The sequence below is a fragment of the Choloepus didactylus genome, chromosome 1 (genome assembly GCF_015220235.1).
Source record: "Choloepus didactylus isolate mChoDid1 chromosome 1, mChoDid1.pri, whole genome shotgun sequence".
Classification (NCBI taxonomy): Eukaryota; Metazoa; Chordata; class Mammalia; order Pilosa; family Megalonychidae; genus Choloepus; species Choloepus didactylus.
In genome coordinates, this window is record NC_051307.1 from 102,112,166 (window position 1) to 102,140,006 (window position 27,841).

Below are 27,841 nucleotides of genomic sequence, written 5' to 3' on the forward strand. Positions count from 1 at the left end.
TATATAGACATCTAGCAACTTATTAAGTGAAGTTACATTCATTAATCAAATGAGTACATTTCTGCTATTTTAAATAGTCACATGTTTTCAAAAGGTTTCATGTTTATCAAAACACATTTATTCCATTATTTCATGTTTTCTTCTTTTTATGGTGAAGAAACTGAGGCTCAGAAAAGTTTAAACAGTTAAAACCATGGGCAGCTTCATAGATTACAGGAACTAAATAGAAAATAATGTTCTCATGTATTGGATGAAAATATACAACAAACCAAAAAGCTTTTTGCTTTGCAGATTGCAATTAACCTTGTCTTTACTACTACTATTGTCCAGAGAAACACATAGGAATTAGTGTTTTGTTTTGTTTTGTTTTGTTTTAACATGGAATACCAGGCAGAGAGTGAAGAGATTTCACTTCAGGTTAACCAGTCAGAAAATTACAAAGCAATCTTCTCCAAACTAAGTGTATCTTCTAGCATCATAGTGTAAGAGGATGTGAGAGCAGGGAGGGGCTTTTGACCCTATTTGGGTCCTACACTCTCAGAAGACAAGGACTGTCCTAATGTAACACAGCAAACTGTGGCAGCAAAGGGATCAAGATGCAGATTCCTCACAAATGAGTGAAACTTTCTCAACACACTTCCTTCCTCAGGGAGAAGAAATTCAGTGGTGGTTGGTTGGTTGAAGAATTTGAAAAATAAGGTAGAGAAAACATGAGATTCAGAGCGAAAGAGAAAGATCATGTGTTGCTTCCCCTTCCCACCACTGAACCAGAAGAGAAAGTTGCCATTCTAACCCTTACCCTACATTAAACCTTATCACCCTTGTTCTCTGGGTCAATGTCCCATCACTGCATTCCTACTTGCTCTGATGCTGCAGTGAAACCGCTCAGGTACTGGAACTGCTGGCCAAGACTGGGACACCTAGTAATGCTCATCCAAACAAAGGGTAAATGCACATACACAAAGTTTGCAATCCTAAATCGGCACAACATCCTCCCAGGGGAAAGACTCTGGGTAGCAGGAGCCAGAATGGCACAGGGATTCACTATTGCTGTGTTCCAACCCAACTCTGATTAAAGGCAAATATCCTACCAAAAAGCACATTTAAAAACCAATTGCTGTATTTCCTTCTTTTGAAATATATTCTGTATTTAAATAGCCTTTCCTTCTCTCCCAAGTATTTCAGTTCAATGGAATTTTCAGTTAATTTCCCAATGCTAGAAGTGTATGGCATAATCAGTTCTCCCTGCCCATGGGCCAAGGATTAACACAGCGAAAGGGTTTTACATAGCTTGAAGAAATAGGAAATACGCCAAAAATCAGGCACAAAAATAAAAATTCTAGTTGGGAAACCATGAATGAAATCTAGTTGGATATTTTTGCTCTTGTATTTTTAACTAATGACTTTATAAATAAAGACATTGTCTTAGGACAGATTAAGAATTCAGTATTGAGAACTCCAAGGGAAAAAAAAAGCATATCCATTTGCGTTTTAGTTAGGATATGTATAACACAAAAGCAACCACGAGTTTCATAAGATAAACCTTAGGAAAGAAGATTGAAAAATAAGTCTGTCAGCTAGCACCTGAAGGCATAAGCAAATAAGGCATCCTTCCAAGTATGTGAAGATTGCAAAAAAGAAGGATAAGTGTTCAGACTAGGACAGTTTCTTAAGAGAAACATTCCATTTCAGTAATTGAGATACTATAAATCAGACTCGACAGACTAAGACAGAAAAGTCTTAAAATTAAGGTTAGGCACCATCAGGCGTTAATCCTCACTCATTGTCAGGGGTAAAAGTGGGGAATCTAATTTCCCATCTTAAATAATGATAAATAATAAATAATGGCTTCATTATCTACTCAGTTCTGTTGTAAGGAATTTAATCCTCATAGAACCCTATGAGGAAGGTATTACAGGTATACAATCTCTTATCTGAAATCCCTGGGGCCAGATGTTTCAGAATTCAGAATTGTTTAAATTTTACAAAGGAGTGAAGTTCATATGGCATATGGCATAAACACCTTCAGAAAGATTCAGTGCAGTACCCCATAATCAAACATGAACATTCCTGTAGAATTTATGAATATTCACACTAACTAGAAAGTGACTAGCCTTATAGTTCAGACCGGATTTCCCCACCAAACGGGCAAATGGGTTTGCCACAAACTTACAAAATTTTAAAATAAAACTTTTGTTTTTCAGAGCTCTCTGAATTTCAGAGCTGCAGATAAGGGATTATGAACCTATATCTTTATCCCTATTTTAGAGATAAGAAAAATTAAGGCATAGAGAGGACTTGCCCGAGGTCACATGGAAGAGCTGGTTAGAAACCATTTTAGTATGTAAGAGCCTGTCCTAGTCCTGTAATAACAGTCTCCCATCCCTCTATTCTCTTGGCTCAGAAGTGCAATGTTTTGCTCTATTTACCTTTTTTTTTTAATTTCCAACATTGTGGTTATATTCTACCTATTTAAAATGTATACAATCTTCTCTAACAATAAAATGGAGCTCAAAAGTAGTCTAATTTAACATAAACACTTTCTCTTTACTGATTTCTCAGGATGCCATTTGCAGTTTTAATTGCAGGGAGAGTAGCAAGTGATAGAACTGAAAAAGCCCTGGGCTAGGAGGGAGCAGACCAGGACTCTGGTATCAGCTGTCTACTAACTTCTATTATAGCTCTGGGGAATTCCATTGTAAGGTCTTACTCTTTACATGTCTTATTACGGACTTTATAAAGTCCTTTGTGTTCTGGCCCATCCCTGTCATCCCTCCTGTCTCCCCTCCCGCGTTCTACCCATACAAACCTCAATACCTTGAACAACATACTTTTATTGCCCCAAATTCAAACATGCTATTCCTTGTCTGCAACACTGACGCTTTTTTTCCTCTCTTCTCCACCTCATGGTAGGACAATTTAGATATTACTCCCTAGCTAGGTAAGTAGACCATATTTTCCCATTTTAGTGATGAGGAATCCATATTCGACTAAATCAAAATACTTGAACAGGGCCAAAATACATTATATTTATTGCTTCTGGTTAAACTCCCAGGTTTGCCATTCAATTACTAGGGGCTTAAATAGTCTGGCAGGATAGGTTCTTTGCAAAGTCAAGTCTCTACTACTTTATTCGCTTAATTTTTTTCCAAACTGGTTCTTAATATTTTCCCGGTACTAAATTCAGTCCCCCTGGCCTATAGTGTACTAATAATTTCTTAGATTTCCCCTGCTTCCCTTAACCCTTACCAAATAAATAGCCACTGTCATCATCTCCAATTTTCCAGGCTTCTGCAAGATCACAAAAATGGGAACCTGATGTATGACAATATTTTTAAATTCTCTGGTAACTCACGTCAGCATAGTCTACAAATTTGGCCTATTTTAATCCCTCTCTCTTTATCATTGGGATATCTAAAATTCACCCATAAATTTGGCTCCCCAACATTGACTTAAAATTCTTTAATTCCAAGTTCTAACTTATTTGCATGTATGTAAATTGTTTTGTTTTGTTCTGTTTTATTGAGGCATAATTTACTGTAAAATACACCAATTTTAAGTGTACAAGTCTATGAGTTTTGACAAATGTACACAGTTGAGTAACTGCTACCACAATCAAGATACAGAATATTCACATCCCCCTAAAATTCCTTTTTTTGCCTTTTTATAGTTAACCCCCTCCCCAAACCCTGGCCCCAGGCAACCATGTACCTACTTTCTCATAACACTTAAGCCTTTCTGAAATTTCATATAAATGGAATAATACAGTATATAGTCTTTTGTGCCTGGCTGCTTTTAACTAGCTTAATGTTTTTCAAATTCATCCATGTTTTTGCATTTGCCCACCCTCCATTTTATTTTTGAGTAGAATTCTATTATTTATCAATACACCAAATGTTTCCTGATTTTCTCTAAAATGAATAAAATGATTATGAACATTCATTTACAAATCTTTGCAAAGGCATATTTTTCATTTATCTTGGGTAAATAAAATACTAGAAATATAATTGCTGGGTCACATGGTACATATGCTTAGCTTTATAACAAATTGCCAAACTGCTTTTACAAAGAGTTCGTGCCATTTTACATTGCCATCAGAAAGGTATGAGAGCTTCACATCCTTGCTAGCACTTGGTATTGTCAGTTTTTTGTTTTTTTTTTTAATTTATGCCAGTCTAATATGTGTGTAGTAATAGCTCATTGTGGCTCAAATTTGCATTGCTGAGATGATTAATGATGCTGAGCATCTTTTCATGTACTTAATTTTTTATTTGTAAATCTTGTTTTTTGAAGTGTCTGTTCAAATCTTTTGTGCCTTTTTAAATTTTAATTTTTTAATTGATTTATTTGTTTTCTTGAGTTATGAGTTCTTTATATATTTCAGATATAAGTCCTTTATCAAATCTAAGTTTTTAAATATTTTCTCCCAGTTTGTAGCTTGTCTTTTTTTCCCCTTAAGTGTGCTTTCCAAAAAAAATTTGAGGAAGTCTAATTTATCAGTATTTTCCCTTTAAGGTTCAGGCTTTTGGATGTCTTAAGAAATCTTGGCTTGAACAAACATTAGGATGATTTTCTATGTTTTTCTTCCAAAAGATTTATAGTCTTTGCTCTTACATTTAGGCCTGTAATGATTTTGAGCCAATATTTGCATATGGTATAAAATAAGGGTCAAAATTCCTTTTTTAAAATGACTGTCCAATAATTCTAGCACCAGATTGTCTTTATCTTTTTCCTCATTGAATTTCCTTGGCATCTTTTTTGAAATTGATTGATCATACATGTCCATGTCTATTTCTGGATGCTCTCTGCTGTTCTACTGATCTATATGTCTGTCCATATTATTCTAACTTTACAGTATATCTTGAAATCAGGTAGTTTCAGTTCTACAATATTGTTTTTCTATTTCAAAACTGCTTTGGATATTTTAGGTTCTTTGAAATTCAACATAGAATTTATAAGCAGTTTACCAATTCCTACCAAAAAAAAGCCAGATAGGATTTTGAATGAGATTGTATTAAATATATAGGTACTATTGGGGAGAATTGATTTCATATCAATATCATGTTTTCCAATCATAAGCATGGTACATATCTCCATTGAAACAGGACATCTTTAATTTCTCTTAGGAATATTTTGTCATTTTCAGTGTGTAAATCTTGCACCTATTTTGTTAAGATGATTCCTCGGTATTTCATTTTTTAAAAATCACTATAAATGGTACTTTTAAAATTTCAATTTCTAAGTGTTTGTTTCTGGTATATAAGATATAATTGATTTTTATATATTGACCATGTATCCTGTGACATTGCTTATGATTTTATAAGAGATGATCATGCCAACTAAGAATAAGGGCATTTTTTCTTATTTCTTTCCAATCTGCATGTATTTAAAATTTTTCTTGCCTAACTAGGACCACCAGTACTATGTTGAATAGAAGAGGGGAGAGGAGACACACATGCTTTGTTCTATACTCAAGGGCAAACATTCAATCTTTCATAGTTTAATACAATGTTAACTATAGGTTTTTCATAGATGGTTTATCAGATTGAAAGAGTTTCCTTCTATTCCTAGTATGCTAATTTTAAATCATGGATTTGTCTAAGATATCTATAGAATGGTTGGATTTTTTTTCTTTTTTTGGTCTGTTGAAACAATGGATTAAATTGACTGATTATTGATTGTTAAACTAATCTTGTATTCCTCGGATAAGCCCCACTATATCACACTGTATTCTTCTTTTTTTTTTTTTTTTTCCTATTGCTGGGTTCCATTTGCAACAGTGTTTTCTATAAAGCTGTTTGGTTTTTCATAATTATAACTACCAACATGTGCACAGGAATTATGGAATAAAGGAAATATATGACAGATCTCCCCTACCCAGATACATACCATTAACATTTTAGACAAGCATACACAAACACACAGACACACATTTATGCAAACTGGGCCACAGCGTAATTAGTTTGGTATCCTTTTTTTATTTAAAATAACATGAGCATTTTCTAGTTTAAAATATGATTTTAAGTGGCTGCAATAATATTATTGAGAAGAGATATACTGTAATTTATTTAATCTTACCTTTATTATACAGTATAAACATCATTCCAGTTTTTCAATATTAAAAATAACACTGCATAGCACATTGCAGTACATAAATCTTAACTAATTTCAGTTTTAGACAGAACTGTTAATATACATTTTAATGTTGAGTCAATATACATTTTAATGTTGCAGAGAAGTCCAAGACCATTCTAAATTTTCTTTCTCCATATTAAGTAAGCTGCTAATTTGTCCTTATTTCCTTGAAGGATTTTGTTTCCTTTTCTTTGTTAAAAAAGGAGGGGGAGGCGGTGAATTGATTCTAAATATGATTTGTTTTGGAAATTAATTGGAAATTGGTGAGCCGTTCAACCTAAATACTTGAACTCAACACAATAAAGTTTTTCTTTTTTCTTTTTTAATTATATTTTTGTTCCTTCAGCTCTTACTAATTTCCAAGAATACATGTCTTTGAATCCGCATTCTCTATTCACCATACATTTTATATACTTAACACTAATTGTTAGTGTCTTTTCTTTTTGTTTGCACTCGGGGAAAGTTTTCCAAGTTAGTCCTTTATAGCATGTGTATGGTTTTCTAGCGTTAATTCTGTTCAATTCTATTCCAAATAATAATTTTAATTATTTTACTGAGTTTTAAATGCCCTTATCTCATTTATCCCCCTTTTTACTTAACTATACATTTTTCCATCTCAGTCTGCTGTTTTAGCCTTATTATTTTCTTCCCTAACTTTATAAAGTTTATGTTTGTTGCTTTGTACTAAAGCAGTATTCTAAACATGTCTTCTAGTTCTTAAAGTATGTTTCCTTTGATTCTTCAAAACGAAAAACTCTGAATTTTTCTGATGGTTAGTTTTGTAGGTTTTTTTTGTTTGTTTGTTTGTTTTATTTTTAATGTAGGCCCCTTTGTTTTCTTGTAGTTTTCCATGAGTGCAGCAGGATCTAGCCAGAACTAGTACTTGCATCCTCTATATCACTGACATTTTTCAATTCAATTCCATTAGGCTTTTAATTAGTAAAATTGCTACAAGATTCTGTCAATATATTGAGTGCCCAATTTAGTTAGACATTTTTCTGGGATTCATAATATTTTAGAGGAAAGTAAATACATTAGAAGGTGTTAATCAGTTGTAAACTAGGAATAAGATCTATTTTTTCTTGCCATTTCCACGTCATTGAATAATTATTCAACAAACATTTACCAAATGATTCTGGGTACTCTCTTCTGTATTGGGAAGAGAGAAAAGTAGGATTAAAAACCTCTGAAATCTGGGATGTTGTGTATCCTCATTGCCTAGCATGATACTTCACATATAAAATGAATTGAAATAAAGTCACTCAGTCCCAACCCTCAAGACGGTCAAGTTGTGGGAAAGCACAAACAACCCAAATACACTGGGTATAGCAGAGTTATGCAAAACGTGCTATTGAACTACAGATGATAGAACAATTAACTATTAATTAATTAAATATTTTTAAATTATGCACTATAGTCAAGGCATTGTTTTAGGTTTGGAAATTAAGCAGTGAACATAAGCAAAGTCCATGCTGTGAAGGTGCTAACATTCTAGGGAGGAAAATTAGAATAAATAAATAAAATAAACAAATCAGTAATATGTCAGATGGTGATAAGTGCTATAAAGAAAAGCAAATCAAGATAAATTTAAAGGAGCCAAGAGTTGGGGAGTATAGTGCAAGAAGGGTATTATTTTATTCAGTGTTGTCAGGAAACGATTCTTTGATAAGGTTATATTTGAGGAAAGATCTGAAGGATGTATGGGGTGACAGGCAAAAACCTTGGGAAAGGAGGACTGTGGGAAGATGGTGGAGTAGGGAGCCCCAGGACTCAGTCTTTCCACCAGAACAATTACACAGGTGTGAACTGTCTGAAACAACTATTTTGAAACTCTGGAGTTCAGAAGAACACAGTACATCATCCAGGGAGGAGCAGAAGGAAGAGGCTGATAAATCATGGTAAAGAAATATAAATTGCTCTCTCCACACTGTGGCTGCCAGCACCCATCCCCCATGCTTGCAGCAAACCATCGTGGGGTGCAGCCCCTGGCTAGCTTGCTGGTAACAGAAAGGAACATAAAAATCCCCTTCCCCAAGACCAGAGATGAGCATGCTACTTTTGAACAGCAACTTTGGATTGCTGGAGGCCCAGCTTTGAGGGCAGCCATCATTTCAATATGTCCGGGACAAAAGTCATGGAGGAGGAGACTTAAAGACACTGTGCTTTCTCAGGGCTCTGGAGGGAAATTACTTGAAGGTCTGCATTTTCTAGGCAGGCCAAGAAAGCTCAGCTTTGGGGTTCATGAAAGGATGTCTTGGTGCCCATCCTGATTCCCTTCCTAGGTTGATTTGAAGCCAGTCTGTGTCCCCTTTGTGGGTCCCTGGCCCTGCTTCATCTGGGAAATACTGACATGGGAAAATCCTCTACTGTATGCCCCTCCTCCCAGAAGTTTCCCTCGAGGCAAAAACAGCTTAAGACACGGAAAGGAGGAAAGAAACCAGAAAGGTAGACAATCTGGGGAAAAGGCCAAGAGAGGTAGGTCTGTCTCCTGGGAAACAGAGGGAACAACCAAACTCCTGTAAACAGGGAACTTCAAAACAACTAACAAACAAAAGCCCAGGACAAGAAACAGGACTCGAAGGACAAGGAGCACCCTGCACACTGCATTTGCCTTGGGCAGACCTTCCCGATAGGAAGAAAATCTCTCTTATCACCAGCTGGTTACAAAATCAAGAAATATATCTCAGGGAATAAATATCAGAGTTAACATTTTAAAATATTAAAATGTACAGTGTGTAACAAAAGGGTATAAGACAAACAAAGAAATAGGAAATGATGGCCCATCCAAAGGAAGAAACTAAAAATTGAGAAAACACCAAGGAAGAAGGCCAGAATGTAGACATACCAAAAAAAGACTAAAAAAATGATCTTAAAAATGCTCCAGGAGATGAAGGGAAATACAGAGAAAGAACTAAAGGATATCAGGAGAACAATGAATGAGCAATAAGAGAGTCTTAGTAAATAGATATAAATTTTAAAAAGGAACCAAACAGAACTACTGGAGTTGAAGGCTACAATAACCAAAGTGAAAAATGCTGTGAAGGGTTTCAAGAGCAGACTGGAGTTGGAAGAAGAAAGAAACAGTGAACTTGAAGACAAGACACTTGAAATGAGTCAGGTTGGGGAGCAGAAAGATAAAAATAATTTTAAACAGTGAAAATAGCCTAAGACACCTCTGGGACACCATCAAGCACACCATCTCCCAGAAGGAGATGAAAGAGAAAGAGGTGGAAGCAATACTCAAAGGAATAATGACAGAGAACTCCCAAAACTTAGCAAAAGACATGAATGTTGGAAGCCCAGAGAACACCAAGCAGATAAATGTGAAGAAAAATACACCCCAATGTAATGATCACACTACTGAACACAAAGAACAAAGAGAGAGTTCTAAAGTTGCAAGAGAGAAGCAATGTGTTATCTATAGGGAACTCCCAATTAGATTGAGTGCCAATTGCTCATCAGAAACCATGGCAACAAGAAGGCAGTGGGCTGAAATACTTAAGAATGAAAGAAAACAACTGCCAGTCAAGAATTTTAGATCCTTTCAAAAATTAGGGAGAGATTAAGACTTTCCCAGATAAACAAAAGCTAAGGGAGCTCCTCACCATTAGACCTGTGCCACAAGCAATGTTAAAGGGAATTCTTCAGAGAGAAAGAAAAGGACACTAGACAGTAGTTCAAAGTGGCATAAAGAAATAAAGACTTGTGGTAAAGATCTAATATGTCCATCACTGTATTTGTTTTTATTGGAAGCAAATAAAGAAGACATCTGGAAAAATTTCACAACTTAAACAGCAAGAAGCTAGACACACTGAACATTCTCAAAACCATATATTATTTTCTAAATTTCAATTTTACATCAACTGCTGAAAGTTACAATCCTTTGTCTCTTTCTATTACTTTCTTTTTATCTTCTCATTCTCTACTTCAGTCTTTTTAGTAAGCATTGTGTTGTTTGGTATTGTTGTTGTTTTTGTGTTATTTTTGATAATAAAATGAATACTTATTTAAAAAAAAAAAACACAAAAAACCTTGGGCAATAGTGTTCTAGACACGAGGACAGTAAGTACTAAGATCCTGGGTTGACTATACCTGTCATGGAGCCTGTGTAGCTGGAAAGCAGAGAACAAAGGCTGCAGAACTAAGAGATAAGCTCAGAGATTGAAGAAATTATGGGGACCCAGATCATGTGTGGTCTTAGGGAGCAGGCCAGGAATTCAGCTTTCTTTGATGTGAGACAGGAAACCACTGGAGATGTTTGAGTAGGTGACATGATTTTATTTACATTTTAATGGCATCATTCTGGCTATTATGTGTAAAATAGACTTTAAGGGGCAAGGATGGAAGTAGAAAGATCTGTAAAGAGTCTACTGCAAAAAAATCCAAACGAAAGGTGAGAATGACTTGGACCAGCAGTGGAAGCAAGGAAATTTGGGGTTTCTGGATATATTTTAACTAGATTTGTTGATGGAGTAGCTGGAAGGAAGAGAAAGAGAAAGTAAATGTATTGCATGAAATTAGTGAAGAAAAAATTCATAAGGTAGCACTGATTAAACTAGGCCCTAAAGGACAAACTAAATTCACCATATGGACTGTGCATCCAAGGATGGGAGAGGGAGAAGAGAAGTGCTTTGCTTTTTCACAATTGAGAATATCATGAATAAGAGCAAAGAGATGTGAACTGTGGGTGAAATATAGATGGGCTGGGAGAAAGAAGGAGGTGGGACAGAGCTGAAAACAATGAAGCTAAGGAAGAAAGGCAGTTACCAGATTCTGAGGCACCTTGGATGTCACATGAAACAGGTGGACTCTACCAGGAGGCAGAGAAGAGTCACTAAAGATTTTAAAGCAGGGGGAAAGACAAAGCTGTGACAGTAAGACTGGTGCAAAGTAGGAAGAAGGGAGACTCATCAGGAGCTATCCAGCAAGAAATGAGGAAAGCTTAAACAAGGACAGTAGAGATGAATGAACGAGTGGAGAGATGGGAGAAAATTTTTGGGCTTCCTAAAATCCAGCCTTCTGATTTGCATCATGAAATATATGGGTGAGGCACCAATACAGACCCAAAAACGTTATTCATTGCAACAAAATATGCTTGCAAAAATAACACCTTATTTGCTATCCCTTTTCTAAAATCAAAGAAGAATGTGTGAGTTAAAGCTCTCAATATTCAGATAGCTGGCTTAGTCAATGGACACTTGAAACAAAAAGAGAAAAAGAAGGACAATTAGTTTTAATTCTAGACAGATAAAATAACATCATGTTACCCTGGGACTAATAGGTAAATTTCGTTGCGAAGGAGAAAGGCACTCAGTTCTCAAAGCCAAGAACAATGGGAAACAGACCCTTGTCCAAGGCCAACAATTGTGGGCACTATTTTACTGGAGTAGGGGTCAGAAAGCCTGGATTTAAGTTCTGCCCCTTCTTCTTTGTGTCTCTAGTTAGCTACTTAACCTCTTGCAAACATAAAATAGAAACAATTATAATATACGTCTCTTAGGGTTGAGGAAAAAAATGGATGTGCAAATCTAGACTGAATTGCAAAGGTCAATGTAAAAATCATTTACTGTGATTATTACTGAAGCCCCGTATTTCTAACATGTTCCACATAGAGTGTTTAATATAGCTTAAATGACTGTGTGAAAAACAGCAATTCATTCTGGTCAGGAAATACTTGTTCTCAAATAATAAAAGTCTGCTGAAGTTTGAATATTAACTGTTGACAATGAATCATACAGTTTATCTACTAGTAATCACTAAATTCTAAACCATACAAAGTAAAGGGTTCATTCGTTAAAAAATAAATGAATCTGCTTTATCCTCTTCCATGCATTTTTTTTTTACTAGAGGCATATATCCATAAACATATAAAATGCAATTTTGCGTGTCCTTAAAATTTACCTAAATTACACTGCTGTATATTTATCCCTAGCAACCTATTTTCACTTCCCATGTTTCCAAGATTTTTTAATGTTCTTATACATAGCTATAGTTCATTTATATTAATCATTGGAAAGGGAGAGGGGAACTTTTTCTTTATCTGTAATATTTTATTTAAAAAACAGATTTTAAGCAATATGGTATACTGTTAACATTATGGTAGGTTATTAAAGTGTCCTAACTTATTGGGTTTTTTTTCTATTTTTGTATCTTTGAAATATTTCCTAATTAAAAATTTTAACTGATAAATCTAGCAAGGGTGGCACCAACCTGTAAAATTTTTAAAGACCTATGATTTTAGAAGATAGACATACAGAAACAAATTGTTAGAATCAGATGGAACATGACAGCATGTTTTTCCCCCTAATTTTCAGTTATAAAACTGAGGTTTAAAGAGGTGAAGTTTGTTCATCAATTCAATTGATAATTACTGAGCACCTGATTTATGCCAGGCAGTGTGCTGGGAACTAAAGAACCAGCATCCTTATATAACCTACGGTAGTTTTTCTAAAGGAAACACCTACATTAAATTATTTCCTAAAATTGTGATTCAAGCTCTGAAGGAAAAGCAGAGGAAGAAAGGGCAAGTCATGGGGCTCTACTTAGTCTGGAGGGTCAGGAGGGTATTCTTGAAAGGGGGAAAAAAAAAGATTGCTAAAGGTTGTACAATGAAATTAAGCAGTGTGGGAGTAAACTCAGATTTCCTTCCTTCTAGAAAGCTAATGTTTCTACTACTACATCATACTCCAGTTACTGAGTTTCCACAGAAAAACAAACTGACATTTTAAACCAAGGACTCAGTTCTGTTTCTATTATTAAATCATCCTATTTTGAATCATTTTTGGTTTAAGTATGCATTGGTAAGATTTTCTTGGAAAGTCAGATCAGGAAGATGCAAGCTTAGACAGAAGAGGAATCCAAGCCCTAGGGAGGAAATAAGATTTGTTCAAAAGCACTCAGCAACAAATACCATCTTGACATTTAGACCAATGTTCTTCTCCTTGTGCAGTGCTGTCTTACTGCTCATGCTATGGAGCCAAATGGAACTGGTGTATTCAGTACCAGAGTGAATTTATATAAACACACAATATAATTAGAAACACAAGTATAAAGTTTGAAAGACATCTAAAATATAAAATATGATCACCAATTTCCTATAGTACCATATCCTTTTTAGTTCAGTATATAAATCTGCCTTGGCATTGAGATGTTCTTTGCTGAACTATAACCATATTCTCATAATGGGAGCTCAAATGTAAGAATAAAATGAAATGATCACCAGTTATTTTTAAATAGCAGTTTTACTACATTAAATCCTGGGTTTGATAAGCCAGGAGTAGGTTGTAATCTTTTTACACACTTAGGTAAGACAGTGGATGCAGTTGTGTCTCTTTCAATTCCACAAACCTTAATATGAAATTAGAAAAAGAAATACTGTGATAGTAAAGAAAAAGAAATAAAACGCATGGGAAAGAATTTGCTTCTAAAGATGGAAGTGATTGACCTCTCTTAACATTTCACATTCACTGAGGAACTTCAGTGAATTTTGTACCTTGAGATAATCATCCAAAGGGAGAAAAGTGAGAGCGCTTTGTTAGATCATCTATAGTAGAGTTTCTTTCATTTTGAATCTGCTACAAATCTATTAGAGAACTCACTTACCAGGTTTCACATCGGCAAGGTAAATCTTTAAAAAGAATGTGGAAACAAAAGTGTTAATAGTATTTGTGACTGCTGATCAGAAATAAATAAAAGGAGTGGGAATTAATGTATGTACTTATGGATATGTATGCACAATTGTTTGTTCATTCCTAGGAAACACTTGCCCATGAACAATACTGAAGGACCAAATTTTTTGTTGGGTCTCAAACAAGTTTCTAAACCACAGACATGACAGTTTTGAACATCCACAAGAATAAAGCATTTCTACAGCAGCATGGAACAGAGGCACCTCAAAACTAACAAATGAACTCAACTCTTTCTTGCTATACAATTTCCCTGACAAAATGGAAAAGCAAGCTTTGCCTAGGTTTTGTTTTGTTTTGGAAAGGAGGGGAGGTTTGGCCTATTGAGGGGGGAACTGCTCAAAGCCAAATATCGTGTTCAAATAAAATAACTCCAGAGGATTTTGGAAAACAAGAGTAAAATCAGGTCCTTTACTAATAATATGTTGCAAAGACAAGGAAAAAAAAAAAAAAAGCATTCCAGTGACTACAACCCTACGGTCACCACCTGCCTCAGTAGACAGACTATATTACACGCTCTTGGCTGCCAGACTAGTAATTCAGTATCACAATGCATAGGGATGCCAGCTAATATCAGCACACACCTGCATAATTTTTCAACAGCTACCTTTCCTAAAGGTGCAACAAAGACCCTCCCCCCCACCTTATTAAAAAGGAAAAAGAAAAAAATTCATGACAAAATACTTTCTCCTTTTAACCTCTCCCAGAAGGGATGCCATACTGTATGCAAATCCTAATTACATGGTTTTCTGGATTCCAAAATCTCCAAGAATATGGATGAAATAAACTCCCATGGACCAAATAAATCAATAATTATATAACCCACTTCACTACTCAATCTCTCGTCTAGGGAAGCCGCAGTACAGGGGCATGTCAAGGCCATCCTGATGCCCCAGTGCCAGCTTCCAGATCAATCCACATCTGGCAGCCTACCATGCTACAAGAAAATGTCCTTAAATTTCAATCTAATGTAATTGATTGTGCATTACAACCCATTGGCCATTAGCCCTCAGAAAGATTAGCCTTAGCGTATAAAACCAGATGCAGCTGTGGCCCATTAAAACTTAAGGCAAACTTACTGAGAGGATGGCTGGGTCTTAAAAAGAGAGTAAAACATAAATACATCAACAAATGTATTAATCTCACTTTATTTCTGGGATTCTGAGTGGATTTGGATTTATTAAAAAAGAAAATGAGACTCAAGGTAAAGTAAAAGACAAATACCAACAAGAAATGCTAGGTACACTTCTTCTTTATGCTTCCTATTTTCAGAGAGTTCAAAGAATGCAAAAAGCAAAACACGATCTGTACTGCTTCAAAAGCACTAACATATTTGAGAAGAGGAAGAAAAATATCCAAACCCAAAAGTTGTCACAATTGCATTAATCCAAGTTTAGCCATTATTAAGTACAAAGCCTCCCTTAGACAGAGCTCTCCTAAAGCATTCAGGGTAACTTAATTTTGTCCTTTCCAAACTGTATTCTTGGGAATTGACAAATTAAAACTGTACTTTTATAGGGGTAAGAGGGTTTTCAAGTCAATAATTGGAAATGGTAGGAAAGAAAATCATTCAGAGAGAAAAAAATAAAATTTTGGCAGCTGACTTGCTATGAGGAACAATTAAAAGGGAAGAAAAATGAGTTATTTGAAAATAAAAAAATGTAATGATTAAAATATAATTTTTGATCATGAGGTTTTAACATCCAATTCATTTAAAGGCAAACAGTCCTAGTTAGTAATAGCTAGCCATAGCTTCAGTTTGGTTTGCTTCAAATATATTGAATAACTCTATAACATCCGACTGTATAGGCTAATTTTATACTGTATTCTAGATTTTTCCTTCCAAAAGTAAACTCACTTGAGAAACATTATACAGTTCATATCTAGGGAAATAATTTTTTTAAAAAAATTAATGTGACGATGGATGGTGCCCCAAAATACCAAAAATAAAAAGGTGTGTGTGTGAATGAGCATATATTGATTTGGGGTGGAGTGGGGGTGTTCCCTCGAGAAACGAGCTTTAGACAGTTTGAAACTCACAATATCATCCGAGAGCCAACTAATTATCCTTCCTTTGAGCAGGACTGCAGTTTTATCATCCTATTTCCAAACTTCACTGTTTAATGGAGCTTCAGATAGTGCCCAAAGCACTGTGGACTGGAACTCAAAAGGACAGGGTTCCAGTGCTCCACCTGCCCACTGACTTCCTGTGTCATCTTTAGGGACATCATTTCCCCCCTCTGGGCCCCAACCTCTAAATTCATAATTAAGGCATTCCACCTTAGAACTGCATCTTCTTCAAAGGAAGGGGAACTCTGCAAAGTGAGCTTGCAAACAGTTCCCAGGTCACCATATACCTACTGGATCTATAGTGATGATCAGTCAGGAGGAGATCCCAAAATTGGCCCCAAGTTGTCTGGCAAGGCAATCACTTCTCCCCGCCTTCCTTCCTGCCACAGTCGTCTAGCTGCCAGACATGTACGAATTATGCTCTGATAGTTTTAAAAAAAAAAAATCCTTCCTTCAAGCACTTTTCCTGATGGCCCCAGCCAAAGGGCCGCCTGTTGCCACCTGTCAGTTGTGGGGATTAATTACCTGAGCTGGCTGGGAGCGGCACATTCTTCCTGGGGCCGCGCGCCCACAGATGTTGACATCAACCAGGTGGGCTGTCTGCTACCCGCTTCCCGTGAAGACCAGCCAGGAGTCCACGGGGCCTGGGTGTGCTTGACGGGGCGGGGGAGGTAGCTTAGACTGCACCACAAGGAAGCAATACCTTGCAAGGGGGGAGGGTGCCTCTCTCAGCTCTGCAGCCAGCTCTGGGCCCGGGGCGGCTGTGGCCTCTCTGCTGGAGAACGGCATGTTGGCCCCTTCCAGAGTCAGTCTTGGGGCGGTGTGGGGGTGGAGCCCACCAGCCTGGTTCTAGTTGCTTGAGAGCATGAATTTGGAGAGCAAGTTTCAAAAGAACTGGCAGAACTGATTGGTAATTTTGCAACTTTATCTCTCCCGGAGGGTGAAATGACCTTTCATTTAGTGTCTCCTACCAGTGTCCTGCCATCCCCACCTGACTACTAGTTCCATTCACAGTTACCTCCACAAAGCAGCCATTGGAAGGCATTTCTCAGAGGACTGGCTTGCAGCAGGTGCTCAAAAAATGTTCGCTTACCTTCACATGTTTCATGAAGTTATAACAATCATGAGAAGAAAGCAGGGATGCGAGGATTCTCCTGTTTGATAGGTATAGAAATGGGGCTCAAAAGTAAAGTGATATTCCAAAAAATGCTAGAACTGAGAACTGAACTTCAGATAACCTCTCTTTTTCCCAGAGCTGGTTAATCACCTGAAAACTATTTTCCTGACTACCTGAAGTAGTGGGCTCCCTGTCCCTCAATCAAACAAACCTGGACATTCCTAGCAATACAGGAAGACATAATTGGGCATGGAATACCAATTCTTCTTGCAGGAACCCTTGTGAACAGAGAACTCTTCCAGCCAATTTCCATGGGACATAAGTACTTCATTCCCCAATGTAAAAATAGGAAAACATACACAGAGAAAAGGTCACCAAAAGTTAGCAAGAGGGTCAGAATTAGGACCCATGTTTTCCCTATACAACATTCCTCTATCTCTTCTCTTCAAGATGATGTTTATCTTGGGTGCAGGGTTGGTGGTCCATAGGAGCATATCAATTAATGCCGACCATCCAGCTTTCCTTCCGCTGCATAGCAGTATGTCTGACTGACCCACCACACTCGAGGGGCACTGTTCTGGATTTTAGCCTTCACCTGCCCTTATGGGAAAGAAAATGTCTTCCCTCTCCCTGGGAGTGACTCATTGCTCCTGACAGTCTACAAAAGCCTGGGCTGATGCTCCTATCACTTCTCTTCCCTCAGGGCCCAAAGCTGATGCCCCTGCTCCTTCCTTAGGCCTCCCCTTGTTGTATCAAGAGGGCAGCCTCAGGTCATGAAGTCAACAATCCTATGCAGAGCTGAGGTCACTGCCCACAAGGACTGTCTTACCCCCTGGTCCCAGACAGAGCCTCACACCACAGCAATCCAGGAGGAGTTGCTTGTTGGCAGCTGTCTTTAACTGCTGGATGTTGAAGTTGAAGAATATTGTCTATATTTCCACCCATACTCTTCTCATCTCTTTTAAAGTGATTCATGATGAGGAGTTCTTAAACATCTAGTCCCTGCTGAAGGCCACATCTTTCCAGTGAACAGAAACACTTTTAGAAACTATTCATTGCTGGAGGCCCTTAGAGCCTTACCCCTGTGGAATGGCCCAGGAATCCTTTGGAAGATGATCCAAAACAGTATCAGTTCTCTTTCCTCATAGATCTGTTGCTTGTTTTGGATTTTCGTTTGTCCATCAACCCCAGAAATGAGTCCTCTCTTCTAATCATGGTAATTTCTGTCTGTGGGATACTGGAAGACCATACAGGCCAATCTGATGACAAAAGACAAGAGGGTATATCTGGACCATATGGAGGGTAATAGCACCTATTTATTTCCATAAATGACACCATCTCTCACCCATCTGGATAGTCTGTAACAGCTTATAAAGCATTTTCATAAACCTTATCCATTTACTCCTCATCAAACTCTAGAAGAAAATTATCTCCATTTCCTTTTTGCCAATGAAGAATCAGAAGCTCAAATAGGAAAACTAGTTTGCTCACATCAAAATGAGGGTACAAGAGTAGCCTAGGTTTTAACTTTAAGTCCAGGGCCCCTTCTGTGCATGTAGGCACACTGTATATTTCTCCCAGCAGCTTTGGAGCCTTTGCTGGGTTCAAGTCTGTGCTACACACTAGAATGCAAAGGAGTGGGGACTGAGTCCCTGTCCTCCAGAAACTTACTACTTAGGAAAGGTTGATTTATACAAATATCACTAATATATAGAAGAATACAAAATTAAGACACAAATATAACAGGAACATGAACACCAATGTATTCTGGCTTCAAAGTCTGAGAAAATAATTGCGGGGTCTTGAAAATTTTTCTCTTACCTCACACAGATGTAGGATTGTAAACACAAACATCCTCTAAGCCCTTACTGGGCATGCTTGCCCTTCCCCTTTCCCCCCTATAGGCACAGTTAAGCTCTACTGTAGAACATCAAGAGTTGAACGCTCGTTGCCTGAAGTCAGAGAAGAAAATATAAACAATTCATTCCTAAAACATTTTACAGCCTCCAATCTCAGGTTTCAATCAGTAGGCTTAATTATGGATAGACAGCTACAGTTTTGCGAATTACTGCATTAAAAAAAAAGTTAAGATCCGCACTTATCAATGAACCACAGCATTTTCTAATTCTAGGGCATGCTCAAATATTCTTAATACTAGGGACTGAGCGGTAAGTCTTCTATAGAAAATAAGACTCATGTTTGACACGTAAACAACAAAAAAAGCCAATAGGTACTGCATGTGTATTACAGCCTAGGCACTTTGCTAAGTTTTCAATATCTTATTTAATCTTTGCAGCAACCCGTGAGGTAGATATCATTACTCTTATTATCCAGATTAGTGAACTGAAGCTCAGAAAGTTTAAATAAGCTGTCCAAGTTTTCACAGCTACTAAGCAACAAGGGTCAGGTTCAATTCCAGATCTGCCTGCCTTCGTAGCTCTTGCTCCTAACCTGCACAGGCGATAGTTCAGGGTCCTAAGGAAGAACAGTCTCAAAAGTTAGACAGATGCAGCTCCAAACCCCACTCTGTCTCACTGCAGGCTGTGTGACGTAAGCCAAGCTACTTAGCTTACCAGAGCCTCAGATTACTCATCTCTAAAATAGGGATATTACTACTATCTGCCCTAAACTCACACATGCCATGTTCACAATACAGGATTTGGTCCAAGGTAAATGCTTGATAAACAGCAGCTATCATTCTTGTAACACATATTTAGTTTCAGTAGTTATTTCCATGGTGCAGTTTTATTGCTAGACCAGCAACCAGCAAAATTATATTAGTGAAAAAAGTAATTTCAAAATATTCTTCAATAGATCAATCAGACTCAATTACTAGCTAATATCATGAGAAATATATCGCTGGGTAATTCAGGAAACAAAGAAAAGGTAAACAGAAAGAAAAAAAAATTAGAATAATATGTCTACCACTGTAACTCAAATCAGTATTACTGGATTCTCAATTCTATTTCAACTGGATTCTCAATTCTATTTCTGAGATTCATGTACCATGTTTTCATTTCTTTTTCAGTGGTGGGGGATAGTATAGGTTCCACTTTGTGTTTCTACATACAATATTAAAACTGTAATCCCACTGCACTATTCTTCTCACAGGAACTAAGTCAGATTAGCAAAGAGTTTTAAATCTCTTCATGAAAGAGTACCAACAATAATTGTTGAGAATCATTGTTACTCTGATATTTTATATCCTGCATTCCTTTCACTCAGAGAAATGGATGCCCAGGTGTAAATATAATAGGATTTAAAAATAAGGGAAATGAGTAGCAAATGGATTTCAAAACATAAACAGAGGCCATCTCTGTTGATCTGCTTCAGCTTATTGTATTTTTGTTTTTTAACTTAAGATACCAGGTGCTTTTTAAAGTGCTGTAAAAGTAAACTTGCAAACACTAAGGAAAAATGACTTTAAGGCCCCTTCAACTGCACCTGTCCCCAAGATTCCAAGTTAACAATGATGAAATGAATTTCTAGTAAGGCTATACTGTCTTACAGGCAATTTGCTGAGTTTCCTTATCTACGTAAGTAAAGGAAGTCAGCCTGGTGAAATACTGAGATTGTAGGGGTATTGTTAAGGAAAGGAAAGGTATAACAATAAATTTGATCATATTTGCTCTTCAATATCTTTAAGCCCAGCCTTAAACTTTTGATCTCCTCATCCTTTTTTAAAAAGATCTGTAAGAACTGAAATAATTTTGAGATGTCTATTTCCGTGGTTGACAACTAAGGGCTCTGAGGGTTACATATATACATATGTGTGCGTGTGTCTGGGTTTGCTGGGGGGTTTGAATTTAAACTAACTTTTTTCTCTGCTTGTAACACCTCTTAAAAGCTTATCATAGTGTTACTTCCTATTTGTTTATAGTTTATTTGTTTAAGATGGAAACCTGCTCATCTTGCTTGCTTTTTCTGTACTCTTTAAAACCCAATATTATAATTAGCCCCACTGGGGAAGGGAATGCAAAATAAATGTCTTAGTAATTCTATGGAGTTAAAGAGTATATCTATATTAACATGTTTCAGAAATAATAAAAAAAATAATAACACAAACATATTAAGAGCAACTGCCTTTGTCAACAAATCTGAAACACTACCAGGAAGAAAAGGAGAGGAAGAAAAAGGTGAGATATGTAGAATAAAGGAAGGAAGGGAGGAAGAGAGAGAGAGAAGGAAGTGGGGAGGCCCAATAGGCTGTGCAAGATAAGAGAGCTCAGCTGGTATTTAAAATCATGTCCAGACTTCTTTGTCACGTTACCAATGATGGACCCAGTATGGAGAAAGGGATGAAAACTTCACTACTGCTGAAACAGTTGTTACTTGAGTAGGAAAAGGGTTTCCAGCTAAAATACAACATGCCCAATTAATTTTAATTCCAAATAAACAACAAAATTTTTAGTGTAAGTATAGCCCCAATAGTATATGGGACATGTGTATATTAAAATTATTCATTTGTTTATTTGAAATTCAGATCTAGCTGGATGTCCTGATTTTTTATTTGTTAAATCTGGCAACCCTAGCTGAGAAGGATATAGGGAAATTTTCTTAACTTTTAATTCTGAACATTTTTAAAGCCAATGAACTTCTCATACTCATCACCCATCTTCAACAGTTAGTAACATTTTGCCAATATTGTTTTGGAATAGAGGGGATTTTGACAGGCAGGAATGAGGGAAGAGAGAGGAAAACTGGGGGTAGAGGGAATAGTAGAAACTTGAAGGCAGAGGGGTGGGAAAACAAGGCAAAAATCACCTGATGATTGTGATACATCACATATGCCTATGGGGAGGGGTACATATTTGGAAATGCAGTATATTATGAAGAACACCGCCCTCTCAGAGTCGGGGGACTCACTCCCCACTCACAAAATTTGTGTGTGATCTCAAGAAAAGTTACATAATTCTTAATTTGGGAAGTTGCAGGTAATACAGCCAACTTGATGGCTTGTTATAAGGATTAAATGTGATAGTAAATAAATGAGTAAATATATGTGTGTTGAAAAATATGAGACGTTTTTACAAACAGAAAGATTATTTTGCTTTTAGTGGGAGATGGGGTCAAAAAGGAACACAATGAAAAGAGCATGAAGTGCTTCACAGGACACTGTGTAGACAGCAACAGTGGATCATCAGTGGTCCTAGATCTAAGCTGCGTCTTAGAAAGATTCCCCTGCCAGATAACGAAGACGAAGTGTTGTGGGGATAAAAACGTCTAGGAGCAATTATGGGGCTCAATGCATCAGTCGAGCAAATTATGAGTTTGCCATGGAAAAGTAGTAGTGAGACTAGAAATGAGAGATATTGCCAAAAATTAGTCAGCAGAATGCCATTCACTCTAAGTTTCTAGATGATGAGAGGATTAATAGTGGCAAGCTTTGTATAATCAATGTCATCATTTCTACAGATCACAAGGCAAGGGTTTTTTGGTTTATCCAAACCTGGAAGAGACATCGTTGCCAATGTTAGCAAAAGCAGAAATTCTGCCTACCAGTCCCAGTGCTAGAAAGTATTAGCTAAACAATTCCGTTTACTTTGGGTGAAAATTGTCATTAATGAATACTGATGATTCTTTGATATCTCCAACACTTTGGGTACATTCAGTTTCATATCTGAAATAAGAAAACCTACTCTTATCTTCTTGGAATAACCAGGTTAAAAAAAAAAACTATACCTTCAAAATTGACATTTTGCTAAATGTTGAATGTGGATGGATTCAAGAACAAAATTTCTTGAAACAGTAAGTTCCCACAGAAGTAAACCATTGACTATTCAGCCAAGGGATGGCCTTACTGAGCACTTGCTTCAAGGGTAGCCCACCTCACCTGAAAGTAACATCTGACTCATGAGTCAAATCCTAGCCTGCGTCTCTGGAACATCTTTTAAAAAGGTTTAGATACAGAGCGGCTCTGGTGCTGGCAAGACAGGGACTGAGCATACGGGAAGAATGTATTTCAATGCTTTCATGATGCTCAGTATATCTGAGACAGCAACAGGCTGTTACATATACACCATAGTCAATATTTCCACTCATTTTCTCTTACTAGCTACAAGATTCATTTCCAATTAGGACTCAAACACACACAAAAAATATGCTCAAGGTATTCCCAATCAGAGAACTAAGGGAAGGGCACTGGTAGAGATCTCTTGTTTCCAATGCCTTCATAACCTCTCATGTATCATATTCCTTCCTTTTAGTCTGTTAGCATTAGGAGTTTAACTTTTATCAAAGTTAACCATAGGTCAGTATTGTTTTTGACTTTACAAGTCACCCCATATCTAGCTTAAGAAGCTACACAGAATCTGAAAATATGAAGCTGGAGGATGTTAATTATCAAAGCCTGTATTTTACAAGCGTGAAATACCAAGCCAGGTACAAGCCTTGACCAAGGTCACAATGAATTAGGGACAATCACAGATTAAGAACCTAGGACTTCAGTCTCACAGGACTCCTTTTAGGGAACCAAACCACCCATCCCTCTCCCAACCAAGACTAAAACATTGAGAAATGTGTGAACCAGTTTTCAAAGATGGAGCATGTATATTCTTTAACAGCTGCAGGAATGAAGGAAAGAAGGTAAGTAGGTAGGTAGGAAGGGTGGATGGAAGGAAGGAAGGATGGAAGGAAGGAAGGAAGGAAGGAAGGAAGGAAGGAAGGAAGGGGAAAACCTTAAGAAATCAACATCAAATTATTACATTTGAACAAAATAGCAAAATACACCTGATTTTTTTCCCAAAAGTGACCCATCTCAAATATGTATTGATGTGCAAAGATTTAAGAATTGTGTTCCCAATGGGGGAAAAAAAAAGTATGCTTGCTGTATTTGGTGCACAGACCAACCAAACTCTCTCATCAAACCAGTTGGATTATAGTCTTAATCATCATTACAGAAGACAATAAGCTACAAGGGCTGGAACCCACAACTCCAGTCCTATGAAGAATCTGGTCTGTGAGAACAGCAGCAGCATGACTGGGAAGGCACATGCACAAAAACTGTGCAGACTTAATAGTCTTCTCTTGTATTTTTGTGAATTCACAGTAAAAAGTTCCTGATTTAGACTTTATTAGAAGGAATGGGCAAAACTATGAATCTGAATGACACAAAATGAATTTTTCCCTCTACTAGCAAGTGTTAAGCATAGGAATCTACATTTTCCAAATAAAATATTCATAATTTCCCCCTACGTCTTTTCTCCTCCACAAAACTAAAAAAAAAAAAAAATCTGTCAGACTATCAAAGCACTGTCAGTGCCAGTAAAACACATCATTAAGGTGAGTAATTTTCCTGTTTACTTCAAACACTTTTTTTCCCAAACTCAAACCTGGGCAGGTCTGATCAGGTAAGGCTTTGGAACGAGTAAAAGCGTCCCCAATTTCTTCATAAGCGCTGCAGGCCATGGGGCAAAGGCAAGTCTAAACTGAGCCCTCCACAGTAGTCAAGCTTCCCGGCGCCTCTGGTCTTGTCTCCTTCATACCTGACAAGTATCGTCATGTCTCTTAACCTTCAAAATCTGTTTTACCTGCAACACACATACATACATGCAAACACACAGAACCCATGCGTTTTTTATTTTATTTTTACTTGCAATTAATACATATGCGCATTTCGAACAAGGCTGCTTTATACTAATTATGTCTTTCCTGGGCATCTTTCAAAATACATTAATTTCCACTATGATTTAATGAGTTCTTCACATGAAGACAAATAGCAGAGTGCAAACAAATAATCTTTTTCTAATTGTTGAAACTGCTTTACTTTTGAAATCTAGGGAGATAGAGATCTGACTTTTCTATTTTCTTTATGGAAACAGGTGGATTACGTCTTCGTAAATCTAATGTTTTCAAGTCTTACCTTTATGCAAATATATCTACTGTGCAATTTGTGTTTTCCTTCCTTAAGAAAGAAAACAAAACAAAATAGGTAATCAAAGAAAATTGCTACCTTGACATGAGATTAGTCTTTTAGTGTGGTCTATTTCCAAAAAGGACAGGAAGCTGGAATTATGAGAGTCTAGTCCTAGATCTATTTTGTCTACATGGACAGATCAGAAAATCTCCTTGAACTGGTTTCCTAGTCCATAAAATAGAGCATTAAAAAAAAAATCATCCCTAGATCACAAAGTCCTACTGTTTGCAAAGCACTTTGTATTCTTTAGGAAAGAGGTATTGGGCTTGTTACTAAGACACTGCACTTACATAATCCTAAATATGTTCACAAATTGGGAAGGCAATTTTCAAGTCAAAGGCACAAGGTTTTGTTTTGTTTTGACACTAGAGATGACCATATTATATACTGATCTGGAGTTATCTGCTCCCACACATTCAGCCTGTTCTTTTTTTTTCTTGATGCCATAACTATCCCACCACTACTGCTTCCCTCCCTCAGCCCACCCCCTTCCTAATACATTTTGTTTTAGTTGGAATGGGAAAAAGGAAAGGAAAGGAAATAATGAGTGATACAGGACTTAAACTGAGTAGAAGCTCCTATCATTTCCCAACCTCAGGGAGAAGAGAGTAAAACAAAGGAACCTGGCATGAGGGAAGATAATATTAGCAAATCTGATTCTATTTACTGTTCACCAGTAGGGAAATAGGGAATATCCAGTTCTATCTTTCTCTTCCGTCTCTTTATCTCATTAGAAGAGCTTAAATTTGGGCAGAACAAAATGAGAGCTATAAAACAGTAACAGACACAAAATAGTGAAAATCAGGATACTAGTTGAAGGGCCCAGCTTTTAAGAGCCCACTTATTCCTGGGCCCTTCTGCTACTTATTTCCTAGGTGATTTTAGGCCTAAAGACGTTAAGCAATTTTGCAACTACGACATGGGGCTATTATCAACAACCTTGCAGAACTGTTGAACAAATCAGTTACCAAAATAAAAAGTGTCTTCCAGAGTTTCTGGCTTGAAACAGATGCTCAATAAATGGTAACTACCAATTTCAGTTCTGTCATCTAAATTATGGAGTCGGTCATTAGTGTCAACTCCAGACACCATTATACCAAACATAGGAGAATAAGCATAAATATCTATAATGTCAGGGATCAAAATTTAAATCAAACATTATGTTATCATAGAAAATGAAGGAAGGAACAAACACCTTTTTATTTTACCCTTCATTGCTATATCATTTCTGTAACTTTTGGTTTTAGCTGGTGCGCTGTCTCTAGTGTTAGCACATCTGAGTTGACATATACTGAGGAAGGATGGCCCAGGGCAGTCTCCTTCGATTAAGGTCTTCTGCTCTAAAAGCTGTCAATCTACCTCTCTGGGTTTCAGTAAAAAACAAAACAAAACAAAACAAAACAAAAAACAGTATAGCCCATCAAGCCCTATGTAGAGAAATCTCAGCTAACTTTCTTGTTTTTCATTAGCCAGTCACCTAGTAAAATCCAATGAAGAGAAGAAATTCAAATGCTCACATCACTTGAAGATCCATTTCCCTCCAATGGGAGCATGATAACTTCCTGGCAATTCAATTTCCATGGTAGAAAAAAAACTTAAAAGCCAGCCCTATATGTTGTAAATCAAAACCTACTACTTATCGGCCAAACGCCCGCTGCTTTAATTACAGTGTTCATGTAATAGAAAAATAAGATTAGGAAGAGGGAAGGGAACAGATTCCTAGCAGATTCACACTGCTATGGTAAAATGAGCACCTGACCAGAAAATCAGAGTCCTCACTCCACTACTTAGCAGCCTGGAAACTCAGGCTTGTCCCTAAATTCTGTAAGCTGCGGTATCCTCAAATGAAGATGATGATTTCAACACCAAGCTCAGGGTGTCGTCGTAAAACTCAAATGATATCAAGGAACTGATAATGCCCTCCACATTACGAATGTATAAATTAAACCATAACTTAAAAAAAAAAATTAAATACCCTCAAAGTGAACTGGAGAACTTTTGACCTATTCAAACTATCCTCTACACTGGATTTTTATTTAAATCAACCAATTGAATGGAAGATAAATAATAAATGTAATAAAAATAATTAATTAATTAAAAAACAATCAATTAAAAATAATAAATTCAAGTGGAAATATTTAAAAGGCACAGGAACATCTCAGGGAACCAGTGAATCACATGCATCAAATTTAAATAGCTAACCTCTACATCAAAATTATAAGGATTTTGTTGTTGTTTTCACAGATAGTACAAACCTGCTCTCATCTAACTGAGAACTCCTTATTGCTTTTCATCTCACAGGCAGTTGGCAGTGCTGGCTCTAGGAGGGAAACCACACACGGCAACAGAACAGGCTGCTCCTTTAAGTTAGCACTTCTGGTCCACTGCATCCAGCAAAAGAGGGTAGAGGGATTTTGGTGTATTTTCCATTTCCTTAGAACTGTAGTGGGACAGTTTATACACAGTGTTTTCAAACCTTACTTCTACACAATTGTTTTGTGTTTAAATAGCTCCAGATCTTATAAGTGATGTTTATTTAATTTTTACACATTCATTGTTCTATTCAACCAATATTTACTGACTTTCTGTGTGCTCTTTTCCTCTTTCATATGTCCCAGAGAAATTTATATTTTTCTTGTGATGCATATTAATTTGTTTACTTTTTTTCTTATAATTAAAAATCTTCTCTGGTTTTTCCTATCAAAAGACTGTGTATTTCTAGATAGATAACTTACCAATCGATTGTTCACCCACGTGGATAACTTACCAACCCATTGTTCACCCAAGGCATAATAAAACTACAGCAAGAAAACTGCATGCTATCGCTCTTGTATAAAACAAGTAAATGAAAAATATATTTGAACTTAATAAGTATATCATCAAGGGCTGTGATACAAACTCATTGTGAAAGGAAAGATA

General features: G+C 36.8%; 1 protein-coding gene across 3 annotated transcripts in view; it reads right to left on the reverse strand.

Moving 5' to 3' along the window:
• Positions 1-27,841, reverse strand: part of TP63 (tumor protein p63) — a 242,520-nt gene that overhangs the window by 28,783 nt on the left and 185,896 nt on the right. The window lies entirely within an intron of this gene.